The 15952-nt window shown below is 32.0% G+C and overlaps 1 long non-coding RNA gene across 3 annotated transcripts; it reads left to right on the plus strand.

Moving 5' to 3' along the window:
• Positions 1–12331: 12331 nt before the first annotated feature.
• LOC111879387 (uncharacterized) lies at positions 12332–14668 on the plus strand. 3 transcript variants are annotated; one of them, XR_002846095.3, is made up of 4 exons: positions 12340–13095; positions 13232–13374; positions 13484–13904; positions 14253–14668. It is a non-coding gene; the product is annotated as an uncharacterized LOC111879387 (long non-coding RNA). The 3 variants fall into 3 exon arrangements; XR_002846094.3 differs by having other exon boundaries at positions 12332–13095; positions 13232–13392; positions 13484–14668; XR_002846093.3 differs by having other exon boundaries at positions 12346–13095; positions 13484–14668.
• The last annotated feature ends 1284 nt before the right edge of the window (positions 14669–15952 follow it).

Raw genomic sequence — 15952 nt, forward strand, 5'->3', positions numbered from 1 at the left:
ACACACCAATTCACAACAGTCTTTATTCATATCTACTTCCAACATATGAACGACTGTGGCCCGTTTGAATAATTCGATTATTCTTAATAAACTCAATTATTCTGGAAGTCAAAACATGCAAATGTGAAACACAAGAATAATACTAATCCCATATGGCCTCAAACCTTTGAGTATAAATAAAACTCCTTTTATTTATCACCATATCGATTACTCATTATTTGTCGTTTCGGGTAATCAACTTCTTACTTGAATTCCAACACTTGTCCCATGCTCCTAGCATGCACACAATGTTTACCTATGGTTCTTACTTTGTGAAATAGATCAATTGAACACATTTCCAATCTTTCTCATTTTACAACTCCAAATCCTTTTTCCGTAAGTGTAAGAATATCAATTCTTGCTACTTATAGAATATGCTAGATTCTAACACTTTATGCAATGATCCTTACGTAATTTCACTGCACCAAAGTCACAAAGACTATAGCCAATGATATTACAAAGTCCTCTATCGGAGATTGTTACAAGACAATTCCATAGATGTGATGTCTCTCACTCAAAGTACATTCTTTGAACATCCTTTTGCATAGAAGTTTCTAATCTAATCATAGATTTCTCAATATTCAATTCCCAATATGGATACACTTCCATATGTTCCATATGACAACTCATTCTTAATAGAATCTTATCTATTCGTAATGATGTCGATATGGTCCATCCAATATGGAAACATTTCCATATTTTCCAATATTATACTTCCAACTACTCACAAGCGACCAATCCTCGTCGAACTTGGATTGTCCTTTGATAGTTGTTTAATTATTTTAGTCAAAACCAATTCTAGTCCCTTTTCCCTCTAAATGCGCTCGACATTTGGAAATTTTTAGAATGGTCAAACATTAAAGCATTTGCAATCGATCCTATACCTGAAGCGTATGGGACACGACGCATAATGTTTTATTTGCTATGTTCTCAAAATTCGAATTGTGAAGAGGGATGCCGTAATCATAATCGAAATTTTAAGAACACACTTTGTACCTTTGACTAAATTTTATTAACATTTCTCAACCTAAACCTTTAGATTTGAAATGAAGCATAATATTCTCTCCCTTAATTATAGCAAAACAACCTTTCAACTCTTACAACTTTGCAAAGTATGACTCTTGTTTTCTATAATTAATATTGCTAACCTTGCAATACTTTCCTTAATAATCATACAATCATAACATTTATGCTCCCACTATCTTGATGATTATTATAACACATAACACTTATGCTCCCACTAGCTTCGACATGTATTCTTAAACATCTTAACTTCCAGAAAGACATTACCTATTGAATTTCTTGAGTCCATGTTTCTAATACATAGTGCTTTGATAATCTTTTATCAAGGTTTCTTGAACTTATACACATTTGCCTTCGATAGTCCATATGTGTGTCTTAAACAATTAAGACTAATTGCCAAACCTCACAATTCAAATTATGGAAAGGGATGCCGTAACCATAATTGAATTCGAGAATGCAATTTTACTATCTTCTTAAAATCTTTCTTAGTGAAAGCATTTTCTCACAATCATTTTCATGAAGGAGGAAATCTTATGACACTTAGATTTAAATAGTGTATAAACGTTCCTATCCATGTGAATTTGTCAAAACCAACGTTTACGACAAATTCAAACTCATATGGATCGAACTTTCTTAATCTTGATTTCTTGCCTCATGGTAGCACAGCTGCCCACCACGTCTTCCAAGTAATTAAGCATCTCACCCTTTCTTATCAATGTATCTTTCATTGATTAAGGTGCCTTGCCTTTTATGCATTCAAGATGAGAACCCATAGAACTCATATGCATAATTAACTTGATTGGATTGGCACAGAATCAAAATAATGTAAACACGATAAGTTGTAAACCTCAACTCGTGTGTTAGTGATGATTGATAAGGTTTATTTGATTTGTTCTTGAAACCTTTCAAGACAATTAAGACTCCCACTAACTCCTTGACATATACGATTCTCTTGTCAAAACATTTCTTGACAAACAAATATTCAAGAGTTAGTGTAGCTTTTATCAAAACACTTCATAAATTGGTCCAAGTTGGTCTTTGTCTTATCTAAGACATCACAATCTTACCACATTTAATGAAAGTTACAAACCTTCTTAATACTTATCACTCATTGTCACAATCTTAACTTTAAGACTTGTTTTGGAACGAAGTATGATTGACTTATTGATTTAACCATATCTTCAATTCTTGATTCCTCTTCTTAGACATACAATTGTACTAAGACTCACTTAGAGGATCAATTGAGATATGGTTCTTAATCATTAAGACATATCAAAAAAAACATAAAAGCTACTCTCCCTTCTTCTTAGAATGGAGAAACTTTTATCTTTCTGCCTACTTGATTCTTCTTATTCATTCTGCTATTGATCTAAACCCTTTAATCAATTCAGAATTACACTTAATCTTGTAAGTATAATCATATTTACTAAACCTTTAGTAAATCATGACGAATATCATTGTTACTCTTATGGTGGTCTTGATCAACACGCTACTTTGTGTACTTGATCTCCTAGTCCTTCACTTGACACTTTGTCAACGAATTGGTCTAATTTCCAAATATGAATTTCTCATTCATCATGCAACCAAGTTGCATGATTCCAAATTTCTGTCCGATTGAAACTTTGGGCGATGAGAAACTCTCCCTATTTGGTAAATTCTCGACTTTTCCATAAACACCATAAATAAGAATCATATCCATTTGTTGTAGAAATATGCAAACACCAATTTTCATAACGATTTCATTGCAAGGAAATAAATAAATAAATAAGTCAAATGAAAATTTATTTTATTTATAAAAGCAGCGGAAAAATTTGTCCTTACAATGCAAAATCCATTGAAAACTATGTACAAAAGAAAATTTCTAACAACTCTATCATAACTTTTTAAGCTCAAAATCTAATCTTCAAGTCCATGCGACCGAGATCCATCTCTTGTGATTAGATTCATCTTGCTCTCTTATCAAGCTTCCTTTCTTTTCACCGACCCTACAAAACACTCAAATGTAATCTTATTACATCATGTATTAATAATCAATGAATAGGAACTTAATGGAGTTAGATAGTGGATTTTTGCCTAAAGTAGAGTCATACGTTCTGACTCTCCCATCTCTTAGATCTCTTAGGTAACTAGGGCAACTTCGTCTCCAATGCCCCTTCTCTTGGCAATAAAAGCAAATTGACTCTTTTGGAATAACACATGGAACTACTTCAGACATTGCCTTTCTCTTATGATCAAACTTTTCGATCATTGTATGTCTTTCGTTGCCATTGTCTATATCCATAGAGGTCTTGAAGGTAGATTCACCAATCAACTTTGCTTTTCTATTGCGCCAAACCATTGCTGACTCGGCAGCAATAAGCATGTAGGTGAGATCTATAAGGGTCACGTCGTAGTTCATCATATAGTACTCTCTCACGAACTCACTATATGAGTTGGGAAGTGACTGAAGAACCCAATCAACAGCCATCTCTTCACTAACAACGGATCCCATCATTCTTAGTCTATCAATGCACGACTTCATCCCTAGGACGTGTGCACACACCGACTTTCCTTCTTTATGTTTACTTGCCAAAAGGGCTTGAGTGATATTGAACCTTTCAATTTTACAATCTTGTGGGTTAGGGAGAATAATTGGAGGAGGAGGAGGAAGTGAAGCATGATTTCTTGATCCTCGATCGAATCGTGGAATATCATCTTCATGTGGAATGCTTGTTCCACGGGATTTGGGAATACCATAGTTGTCGAACTTTGACATCTACAAAACGGGAGAAAACGAATTCAAGTTAGTTGATTGATTGAGTCCTTGGTAAATCACCCAAATGAAATTCCAAGGCTAGGACCCAACACAATGTTCTACAACTCGGGAGAGGGATGCCGTAACCCAAATTGCAGAACATTTGAAGGTAAGTGAATGACGATTCACTAATTTCCACCACGAAAAACGAAAAAGAATTTAAGTTTTAAATCTATGAAAACTCCTAGATCCTTTGAGATACATTGAACTTTCAATGGCATGTTTATATCTCGATATGCCCCTCTTGTTTGTGACTGGGATGCCGAGGATCACAAAGCGGGTGTGAATAACCATGCAAACTACATGGTGCCCTCACATGTTACAGTCACCTATTCGATGTGCCGGTAAACCACACACGCTCCACCGAACTATGACAAACATTGAGTCACCCTTTGCTACCTTTGCTAAGACCCATTTAGTGTGCCGGTTAACCACACACGCTCCACTAACGTCTTCGCAAGGGCACAAAGTGTAATTTCATGGAATTGCATCAATTCACTTTTGCCTAAGTAACTAAGATTGGGAATTTTATGAAAACATTTAGTTACTTTAGTAATTCATTATACTTATAATGGAAGGTTTCGTCCTATCCTACCCGTTCGGCTAACGACCCTCCACTAGTCAAGAGTGCGGTGGGTAAGAGTGGATACCCATTCAATCGCCATTTTATAGGCAATTTCCTTAAACACCCCTTATAGACCAGCTTCGTGAATGAGGCCTACTAACGGTAAGACTGACTTTTAGTTATACATATATATAATGTTAGACTTTTTAATGTTATATATAGTATAAGGTGTATTTTAGAACTTTTAAAATACTATGTGGTTAACTATAACAATTATACTTTTAATTAAATGGTTAACCTAAACTTTTATGGATTTATTAAATCTCTTCTAATTATACACCTTAATTAATTAATAAAACCATAAGGGTGTATTTGAACTTTTTCAAAACTAGTGTTTTAGAATTTAACATTCCTAATTAACTTTTAATCAACTTTTAAATTCCAAAACTTGAGGGCAAATTTTGAAACATTTCAAATATTAGGGTTTAGAATTTAAATATACATCAAAATTAAATTATTTAATCAAAATTTAAATTCCAAAACTTGAGGGCAAGTTTTGAAACCTTTTTTCAAAACATTAGGGTTTCAACTATTTAAATTTCAAAACAACAAAACTTTTGGGGTTCAAATTTAAACTATAAAACCTAAAGGGTCAAATATGAAACTTTTCACAACAACAAGGATCAAATAACAAATAATTCAAATTAACATTTAATCACATAATTATCCATATTTGATGATTTCTTGCAAAATAATTTATCAATTTACTTAAAATAATTAATCAATTATCTTATAAGGAAACAATTATCCTATTAATTGATAAATATCTTCAATTAGATTAAAAATATAGTCAAATATATCATATAATCGGATTAATATTAATCTAACATGATAAGGTAATTATCCATAAGCAAAAACAGCAAGAAATCCCGAAGTACCCTCCTTCTGACGAGTTGACTCGTCGAGTCAGCCTTGGACTCGTCGAGTCACCTTGGACTCGGCGAGTTCAGCCATGGACTCGGCGAGTCCAGCCTCCAGAATGCAAAAAATCGAATTTTCCAATTACAACAAGCATCAATACAATAGAAACCAATCATGGCTCTGATACCACTGATGGGTTTTGGTCATAATACATCCTATGTGCTCATACAAACCCTAAAGCTCGGATCTAGGTTTCTCTATTGTACATACTTTGAATCCAAGACTTGAACCCTAATTCTAGCATATGGAAATCAGAATTCACATGTAAATAGGTTTAAGAACATACCTTGATTGTTATATAGCAATAACAATCCAATTCCTCCTTGAATTGACCTTGGAAAGCAAAGAGTCACAAGTGTCACTCCTCTAATGGCTCACAAACACCATAAGCAAGTGGAGAAGGTATAAGGAGAGAGGAGGGTGGTTAGAATTCGTATTTGGGACCTCTTGGGAAGGGATACCCGAATTCATAACCCTAGGGGTGTTTATATAGGTGTAGAGATAGGGTTTCAGTCATTATCCTTATCTAGTTGATTATCCATTAAGCAACCAATAAGATAATCCTTGAATCCTTATCATACTCGAATTCTAAGGCTTTCCAACCTCAAATTCGTTCACCACCCTTATAAGATAATCCTTACCTTATTTTGTAACTATCACATAATTACAAATCAGCCCCTCTAGTTTAATTAATTACATTTGATCACAAAACTAATTCTTAATTAATTATTGACCAATATTAATTAAACAAATATGATTTCTCCTTTAATATATTATCCTTATAACATATTAATAAATCATATTATCCTCTCTCTCTCTATTTATTTCTCCAACCAAGTTGCTTTGGTGAAGGCAACCCAAAAGGACCATGCACCATCGGGTCAAGTACATACCAAAATAGTTATGGACTTAGACACTAATCCAACATTTTTTTCAATAAACAATAAGCTTTAAAACTTGGGAAAAAAATTGGTTTCTTAGAGAACCAATAATTATGGTTCTCTATTGAACCTCTTTCTCTCTCTCTCTCTCTCTCTCTATATATATATATATATATATATATATATATATATATATATATATATATATATAAGGATTATATATTTGTTTAGCTTGCCCTCTAATGTTGATGATGATTATGAATGGGAAAAAAGGAGAATGTGTCAAGTAAAAGAAAAGTTGGCAAAAAATAGATCGGATTGTTAGAAAACTTTTAATGTCATTTGGATTGAAGATGATGACAAATGAAAAAGAAGAATGCTAAATGTAAGTTTCACTCATGTAACGACACCTGTAATTTACCTAAACATGTCACTAGGTGCAAAAACAATATGAAAACATCAAAAACCAAAGATAGGTTGAACTTTATTGTCAAAGTTAGCTAAAAGTACACAACTATCATGTTGAATGTGTCTAAAAAGTCTTTAGATACATAAGACAATCCATCCAAAGAATTACAAAGCTTAAGAAATATATGAAATAGTGTGTTTTATAGACTTATAGTTGAAGAAGTTTTTGTACGATGATTGTCCTACGAGATAGAATTCCACTTACGATTTGTTGAAGGCCTCCTTAGAAATAAGAGAGGCGTCCGTCGAATATCCTATGTCCACGACGGGACTGGAACCCTCGACCTTAAAAAGGAAGGGCACCACCTAATACCGTTGAGCTAGAAGCTCTTTGGTCCCGAGTATTTATTATATAGTTTTTTGAGTTTTTTTGTTATTAATAACTTTTATATTTTTTCTATTATATATTTAATATATGCGGGAGATCGGAAATTTGGATTTCGATGTCATAAAAGATGTGGCAGAGTTTCCTGAAAAGTTCAAGAAAAGAACAAAGATTGTATGTTCATCAATAAAGTCGTTAGTCCATAAGTATTGTATTGTATAACTTCATAAAACATAAATTGTTGTGTACGGATCACTTCCCTAAATAAAACCGTTAGTTCATACATTTTTTCGAAAAGTTTTAGATGTCGACAAACATCTAAGAAATTGGTCAACACAACCAGAATTTTGCCATATATATATATATATATATATATATATATATATATATATATATATATATATATAGAGAGAGAGAGAGAGAGAGAGAGAGAGTTAGGTTCAAATGTTTTCACTATCTATTGTATGCATGTATAATTGATTCTGGACCAATCATTTTAGTTATTTTAAGAAAGTAATTAATGCATATTAAATACTGAAGATGTAATTAATATTCATTATATCTTCAACATGCAATATGCATTAATTACTTTATTAAAATAACTAAAATGATTGCTCCATAATTTTGCCATTATATCTTCGACATGTAATATGCATTAATTACTTCATAGTGTTGTTGAATCCACAATTTAAATCACCATTTATTGCACATGCCTTTTAAGAACATGATCTCGTGCACGCTAAAGAAGAAAACCTGATGTCAAATTCGATCATACAATTAAAGGTGACATCCATTGTTTGAAAGGTTGAAAAGAAATCGAAACATTTATTTATAATATACAAAGAAAATTTCAAAAATTATGGATCGTCTTGAGAAGAAAAACATGAAGAAGTAGTGGTTGTGATGACAATAACATCTTTTTAGGAGATTTCCTAAACGTTAAAGGAACCAGCCTGATTTTAATGGATATCAAGTAAAAAAAAGTATTTAGATGAGCCTAAAGTTCCTTACAAGAAAGAGTTTGATATCTTCAAAGTGGTGGAAACAAAACACGTTGTGTTTCGCTATCATTGCTTCCATTAACAAAGGCAATTTCTAATATTTTTTTTAATGTTTTTTAAGTTTATATATAAAATAATCGACTTATATTTTTAATGGTTTTGATGTTAGATATTTTGGTCATACAAGCCTCAAATGTAGGAATTTAGCACTTACTGTTACATAATAATAGAGGTGGTTGTTTGCATCCATGATTGGTTTTGTATAATTACTTTCGATTTTCATAATATTTTTTGTTTTATTTGTTACAAACCACAAATTAGAATTATCAAATAATAATTACCTTTTTGATGTTGAAATAGAAGAAGCATTATTACAAACAACACGAGAAAGAAGTGTTGTTTATATAGAAATAGAAGAAGCAATATACAAGCAACATGGGAAAGAATGAGAAAAAAGGCAAATTGATGTTTAATTTTTTTTTTTTGGGTGGGGGTGGGGGCGGTTGGACAAACATAATTTTATTGCTTAGTTTGATTTATTGTTTCTTTTTGTGTTGAAAGCACAATATATAAAAGATATGTTGGAACTTTTATTGTTTATTTTAATGTTAGAAGGCATGATACATGAAAGATATGTCAAAATTTCACCATTTCACCGTTTGTTTATAGTTCAACTCTCGTCGGAAACATATGTATATGTAGATTTAGGATTAGTTTACGATTAGATTAGTTTGCCCTTCCAAAAAAAAGTCAAATAAACCACACTCAAGAACATGAACACATGGTTATCATGCGAAAACTGGGTATGCGGATAATGGAACATTGGGACCGATAAAAGTGTGTGTGTCTGATTCTCAGTTCTTGGTTTTGGGCTATTTTGATTTTAGTTCCAATAGGGTTTGAATGGGTTTTTCCAAGATTTATTTTGGAATTTTGGACATTTGCCTAATCTTTTACTATTTCTATTTCTTAGAAAGCGGTAATGAGATTCTCATATTTTGTCTTTTTCTACAAAAATCAGGTTAATTCCAATAAGGTTTTTTCCAAGATTTATGAAAAAATAAAATAATTTTTTTCAAAATAGTTATGAATCTTATTGATGGAAAGTAAGAAATCGCTTAATAGGATGAAAAAAACACTAAACGGACTACAAAATTAGGTGAAAACCAAGGTTTTAAAAATTGGAGACCGGATTGGTCGTCTTACCGGTTTGATGGTTTAACTGGTCCAAGTAGTCCAACCGATTGGACTAGTCTCAAAAATCGAATGAAGTCATAATTACATAATACGTTTTAATTATATAAAAGATTAAAAAAGAAAATATATTTTTTAAAACTCCCGATTTTTACCGATTTTTACTTTTTACTGGTTCACATGTCAAACGGTTTTTTGGCCTCTAAAAACTGGATCCGGGACGGGTTCCCGGTTAAACCGGCGGGTCCGGTTTGATTTTCAAAACATGAGTGAAAACACTCTAAAAAAATTCAAAAAAAAAATGCATTTTTACACCATTTAAAATTCTATTCTGACCAATGACTTTTGAAGATTCATAAAACAAAAAATTAATAAAAAATCTGTTTTGATTAAATTCCTATGATTTTTAAATTTTGTAGTTCACCTGTCACATACTCACATATAATGCTGTATATAAACTACAAAGTTCAATTTCTTTTTTTACTTGACTTTTCCTTTTTTTTTTTGAATTTTGAGAAAAAACCAATGACTTTTGAAGGTTCATACTAGACCTGACAAAACATGACACTATACGAAAACCCGACACGAATCCAACATGAAATTAGCGGGTTAGGATCAGAGATTTCGACACGTTTATGTAAACGGGTTGACACGACACGACACGATAATTAAACGGGTAGGGTTAGAGTCAAGACTTTCAACTCGAAGATGACTCGAAGATGACCCGTTTAATTATATTTTATTTATTATAAATTTCATATTTTTATAAATATATTATATGTTATAGACTTATAGTGGGTCAAACTCAAGAATTAGAAGTAATATTTAAATTTTCAAAGTTACTTAATTTTAGTCACCCTTACCACCTATCTCTTTGCTCCTCAACTTTAACTTCTTTCATCTTCTCTTCTAAACTTATTGTCTTTCTATCTCATAACTCCAGTGTTTCACTTTTTCTTTTTTGCCTCCACAACTCCTACTTTCCAACCTTTAAAATATTTCAATCCGACATGACACAACATATTTACAAGGTCTAAACCTTAACCGAAAACCCGACACGAAACTGACACGAAAATAAACGGGTTGATACGGCACGACACGATAATTAAACGGGTCGGTTTAGAGTCAAGTTTTTTCAACCCGTTTAATGTCTTGACACGACACGACAAGTTTGTCAGGTCTAGTTCATACCACGAAAACTTAATAAATAATGTCTTTGGATGAAAACTTAATAAGTAATGTTTTGGACTAAAATCCTACGATTTTCGTATTTTGTAGAGAACTTCACATGTTAAATATGAAAATTTCTATATATTTTATTTATTTATGCATTTTAAAAGGTTAAAACTACAATATAAAACTTTTTTAATGTGAAAATGGTCTAAAAGATTGTTACCACAAAGAAAGTTCATTTTTCTTGTAATTTCTACAAATCAGACCCGAGAAATCAAAACTTTAAGAGATCAAATGTGAAAAACTCTTTATATTTCCATAGGTTAAAACAACAATGTAAAACTCTTTTTTGACATGGAAATAATCTTTGAAGATTCTTACAACGCAAAAAAAATGTTTTATTTTATAAATTTATGCAGGTCAAACCAGATAAATTAAAATTTTCGCACTTAAGATCTACAGCTTTCTCTGATTTTTTTTTTCACACACCAAAACTACAATATAAAGCTCTTTTTATATAGGGATTAATGTAGAAAAGTCTCATTATTTTGGGAGATTTTTTAATAAAGTCCTAAAAGTTTTATTTTAGCAGAAAAATCTCAATTATTTAACAATTTACCCAAATTAACAAAAAAATCATTTTTTTATTTGAACAACAAATGACAGATTATGTGATTTTTTCAAAATAATGAGATTTTTCTATTAAAAAAAATTAACACTTTTTTGCAACTTTTCTATAGATTTCCCTTTTATATTCAATTTGCCTTTGGAGGTTTTACAATAAAAAATTTCAAAAAATGTTCTTTTAGTTTGCTTTTTTATAGATAAAACCTACATTTTCACGGTCAAACCTAAACTATTACATTGCCATTTCACAGACATATATATATATATATATATATATATATATATATATATATATATATATATATATATATATATATATATATATATATCATCACCATCTCGTCCTAATGTTTAAGAGCATATGGTATGAACAACTTAAAGTAGTGTTATAACAAGAAGCAACAAGAAGAGGGGGTGGTGTTCATGGTGTTATAACACCATGTTAAGAGGAGAGAGATAGATAGAGAGAGAGAGAGAGAGAGAGAGAGAGAGAATTTGTGCAACCAATAGAAAATCACGTTTCATCTAGTCATGGCCACAACAAGAAACAACACAACTAGATACAACAAGAGGGGGGAGGGGGGGTGTTGATGCATCTTAACGGCGTTGAAGATTCTTCACTTCAGCAACAACGAGATTCAACATGGCCCATACCTTATACTCTAATAAGAATTTTTGGCGCCACCTAAGCAAAATGTATTTCATTTCATTTCCACCTTCAAATTACAAAATATATAAGGCATTGTTTCCAATCGAAGAATGCGTCGAACATTGAAGGTCTTGAAACAAATGTGTTGTGCCCGATATTGGTTTAAAATTTAAATTAAACAAAATATATAAGGCATTGTCATCAAGTAGTGATAGTAGATAAACTTTATTCACTCAAATAATTAAATATTATATATCTAGCCACTTTACTTAAAAAGCTTATTTGTCAAATTTTCTCATTTTTATACTACTTGAAAAATTACGTTTAGCAAGCCATATTTGAAAAGTTTTGACTACTTTTTTGTATAAACGTAAAAAAATAAAAAAGTAAAAATCTTTTGATAAAAATAGCCCCACGAAAAAAAAGAGAAAATAAAAAAGCTATAATTAAAAACAAATTATATATATAATAAACCAAGAGGACGCTTATGTATAGTGAAGTTTTGGCTTTTCGAATTCTGCCACACAACTTTGTCCTTTGTTTACTTTTTATTTCTTCCGTTTTTGTCACTTTAGAATTTAGCCACATCATTTTTGGAAGTTGGCAATTTGGTCATTGCTATGAATCACCGCCTTTCTCCTCCAATTACAATATCCACCGCCTCATCCGAACATTCTCCATCTTTATTTTTTTGGCATGAGGTCGTCGACGAAGATGAGCGGCGATTAGAGGTCGTCACCGTTTGCTATCGACATCTTGACTTCACCCGCTCTTCGAGACCGTCCTGTTAAGTCGAAGCAAGTCACTTGGGGTAGTTCCATGCGTCATATGTGCGTTTTCTCCTCTCTTGACGACTTCTGGAGGCTTCGTTTGTATTCCAGTTGCCTTGGAGAGGGATACATCGATTTCTAGGGTTTCTGCAGATCTGAATCATGTTCTCCGGTGAACTAACGGAATTGTTCCACCATCTTCTACACCGGTACGTCTTTTCTATCTATACTCTATTTTCTCAATTTTGTGGCTGCGGTTTTTCGATTTTCCGGTCGTCGTACCTTTTCGCAACAATCTGAATTCTTAAATCAACTTGGAATTGAAGCACGACAGTGGAAGTCGTTATAGAGTTTTTATTTGATCATTGTTGTAGAGAGGTTCTACTGTTGGATATGTATACTATAAGAAAATTGGTTGTATAATGGATTCCTCTCGGTCTTTAGAAACAACAATTTCAATGAATTTTCTGTATTTGCAGTATTTGTTATGAATATTTATGTAGTTTGAAGCATTTTATATAATCTTCCAAAACCCTAAGGAAGCAGGATGGGCTGATGGTTGTCATATTGTTGCTTGCACTCAATCAAGACGGTTGGCGGTGCAGGTACTTATTATCAATGTCCTTTTTGGTTAATGCTCACTGTTATCATATAATGCCTTTTTAATGCATTTACTTTACTTTCGTTTTCACTAAATTTGCACTAAAACTGCGTCTAATGACAAGTTTGAATCATTGCCAGAAAGAATGGGAGTCAAACATGGAGAGGAAGTTGGTTATACTATTCAATTTAAAGATGTCGCAAATTCAGTGAAAGTTTATCTAAAGCTCAATAAATGATACAATTTGTGCAATTATCCTTGGTCTAAACATAAGAAATTACAGGTTCGCCTTGCACCGACGGTACTTTGCTATGCTATTATTGTATTTATTATTATTAAATGAAGTGAATTGTGATATCATGATATTTATTGATGCATATGGATTTTTGCAGACTGAGAAACACAACCTTCTTCAGATGAGGCATGTAGCTGCATATATTTACAAGAAGCCTGGTAGATAGAACCATTCAATTGCATTGTCTAAGAAAGACAAGCTTTACAAGGATGCCATGGAGACAACCTCACAATCCAGTAACCGTCAGTTAGCAGAAGAATTGCTCCTTTATTTCATCGATCAGGTACAAACCTATTAGTTGCGGTGGGTTTTATATTGAATATGATGGTATTTGTGAGGGCCAATTGGTGAACTCAATGTGTTATAATAATATAATTGAGGTTATGCATCATTACAGAAAAAAAAAAGGAATGTTTTTCTTCGTGTCTGTTTGTTATGATCTAATCCGTCCAGATTTTGCTCTTGAGTTGGCCTAGTTGAACAATATGATCGACATTACTCTCCCATAACTGCTTCAGGTATATTTTTTATGGTGGGTAAATACCATTTACTCTCTAAGAATGATGATTGAACTTTTTATATATAAATTGTTAAATGACACTTCTGAAGTTATTACAGCTCATTATAGCTTTCTTTTAAATGACACTTCTACAACTCATTATAGCTTCCTTTTAATTTTTAGGAAATGTAGTTATTACAGGTTTCTTCCTTATATTTCTTAATTTACAATAATTAATTACATTTTTGGTCTCTTTAGTTTTTAATTTAAAAAATGAATGAATTACACTATTGATACCTCTCTTTTTTGTATTAATTACAATTTTGTCCCTGTAATTTTTAGTGACACATTGAATGCGCTTCTGTAGTTGAATTTTTCAGGTTGGATTGCCCCTAGACTCAAAGAAACTGTCTGACTCCCCAGATTACAAATACAAAAGCTTTTTATATTCTTCGGTATATCCACAATGTTGTCATCTATTATCATTCCATTTGTCTTTCTTTTTTTTAGCCTCTTTTTGTGCCATATGATCACAAAAATATGACGTTAGCCGGACTACATTCACAGAAAATGAGATTCATGCTTCAAACATTGAACGACCTTCATTGTGTAGGGAAAAGACTTTAGCATCAAGCCATTTCAACAAAAAAAAAAAAAAAGACAGTCATTTCCATTCCATATTTTTACTATTCTCCTCATAATGTGGCACTGGTTCCTGTATTCACAATGTACGTTTTTTTACTGAATAGATTGTCTTAATGAGAGTAAACGACTTCTTACCCACTTCTTTAAAACTTATGTTAGATAACAATTGATTGTTAGTTCAATAATTGTTATGCATTAAAACAGTATGACAACTACCAATTAAAACTGTATGGCTGTTTTTTTCGGATGAATACATTGTACAAATATAAGTAGATGACCATTTCACCCTTTTGTTTAAAAAGTGTTGCTAATGTTTTGTAGATGTTTAAAAGTGACAGAATCACAAACAAGTTATGAATTTCTATTCCAAAACACAATCGGCTCCCCGCTAACAATATCCAAATAAACTCCAACCCATGCGTAGCATGGGGATATATTTCTAGTTCACTTTAATGGTGATGATAATAATAAAATCTAATAATAATAATAATAATAATAATAATAATAATAATAATTGAAAAAGAAAATCAAATCAAGGAGTACAATAAGTAATAAACGGATGCAAGTATGTAAAATTAAATACAAACAAATAGAAAAACTTGATTTGATGGAATCACAATTGAGTTGATTGATTTTATGGACAGGGTTGTAAAAATCGTTCGACGTTAGTTTGACGGTCGACTAATGTTAATGAATTAATTGGTCTTGGCGAAGATTAATCGTTAGTTTGATGACCGATTAATCCCGTTAAACCCGATTAATCCGCAATTTCCGTCAAACACACTAATCCTAGTTAGTTGGAGAACGCTAAAAGATTAATCATGATTTCTATAACCATGCTTTTGAGAAATAAAACTAATAATAAATGATACAACTAGTAGCACCTTAGGATTTTTGGTAAGAGACAATAAGATATCTTGTAAGACCATCCACAACGGCTCATTTCAACTTATTTTGCAATGCTAGCTGCATCACATGCCACGTGAAGTTAATTCTTGTTATATTTGCAAGCCTTGTAAAGAAATAGTGCCCCACATTTAATAATATGTGATTATTTTATCTATTTTAATCAAACAATAGTTGTAATATGATGCGGAGTAGGCATTTTTTTTGCAGTGACTTGAAAGAACATCGTTGTGGGTGCTCTAATAATCAATTCTTGCATTACATAACTCCATTCAATTTGAAAGAGATGGTTTCATCTTGCTTAAAGAATGACAACCTAAACCATCTCCAACCATATAACACCATTTTTTTCCATTTTTTGTATGATTAATCCCCAACCTTACTATACTTTTAGAGTAATCTATTCATTACTCCAATCGTTGGTGTTGGATTGGAGCATTTTGACTTGATTTATGATGTTCAACACTATGGATGAAGTTGGGTTGGAAATCCCTTAAGGTTGCTTTTGTACCAAAG

Source organism: Lactuca sativa, chromosome 9 (assembly GCF_002870075.4).
Source record: "Lactuca sativa cultivar Salinas chromosome 9, Lsat_Salinas_v11, whole genome shotgun sequence".
Taxonomy (NCBI): Eukaryota; Viridiplantae; Streptophyta; class Magnoliopsida; order Asterales; family Asteraceae; genus Lactuca; species Lactuca sativa.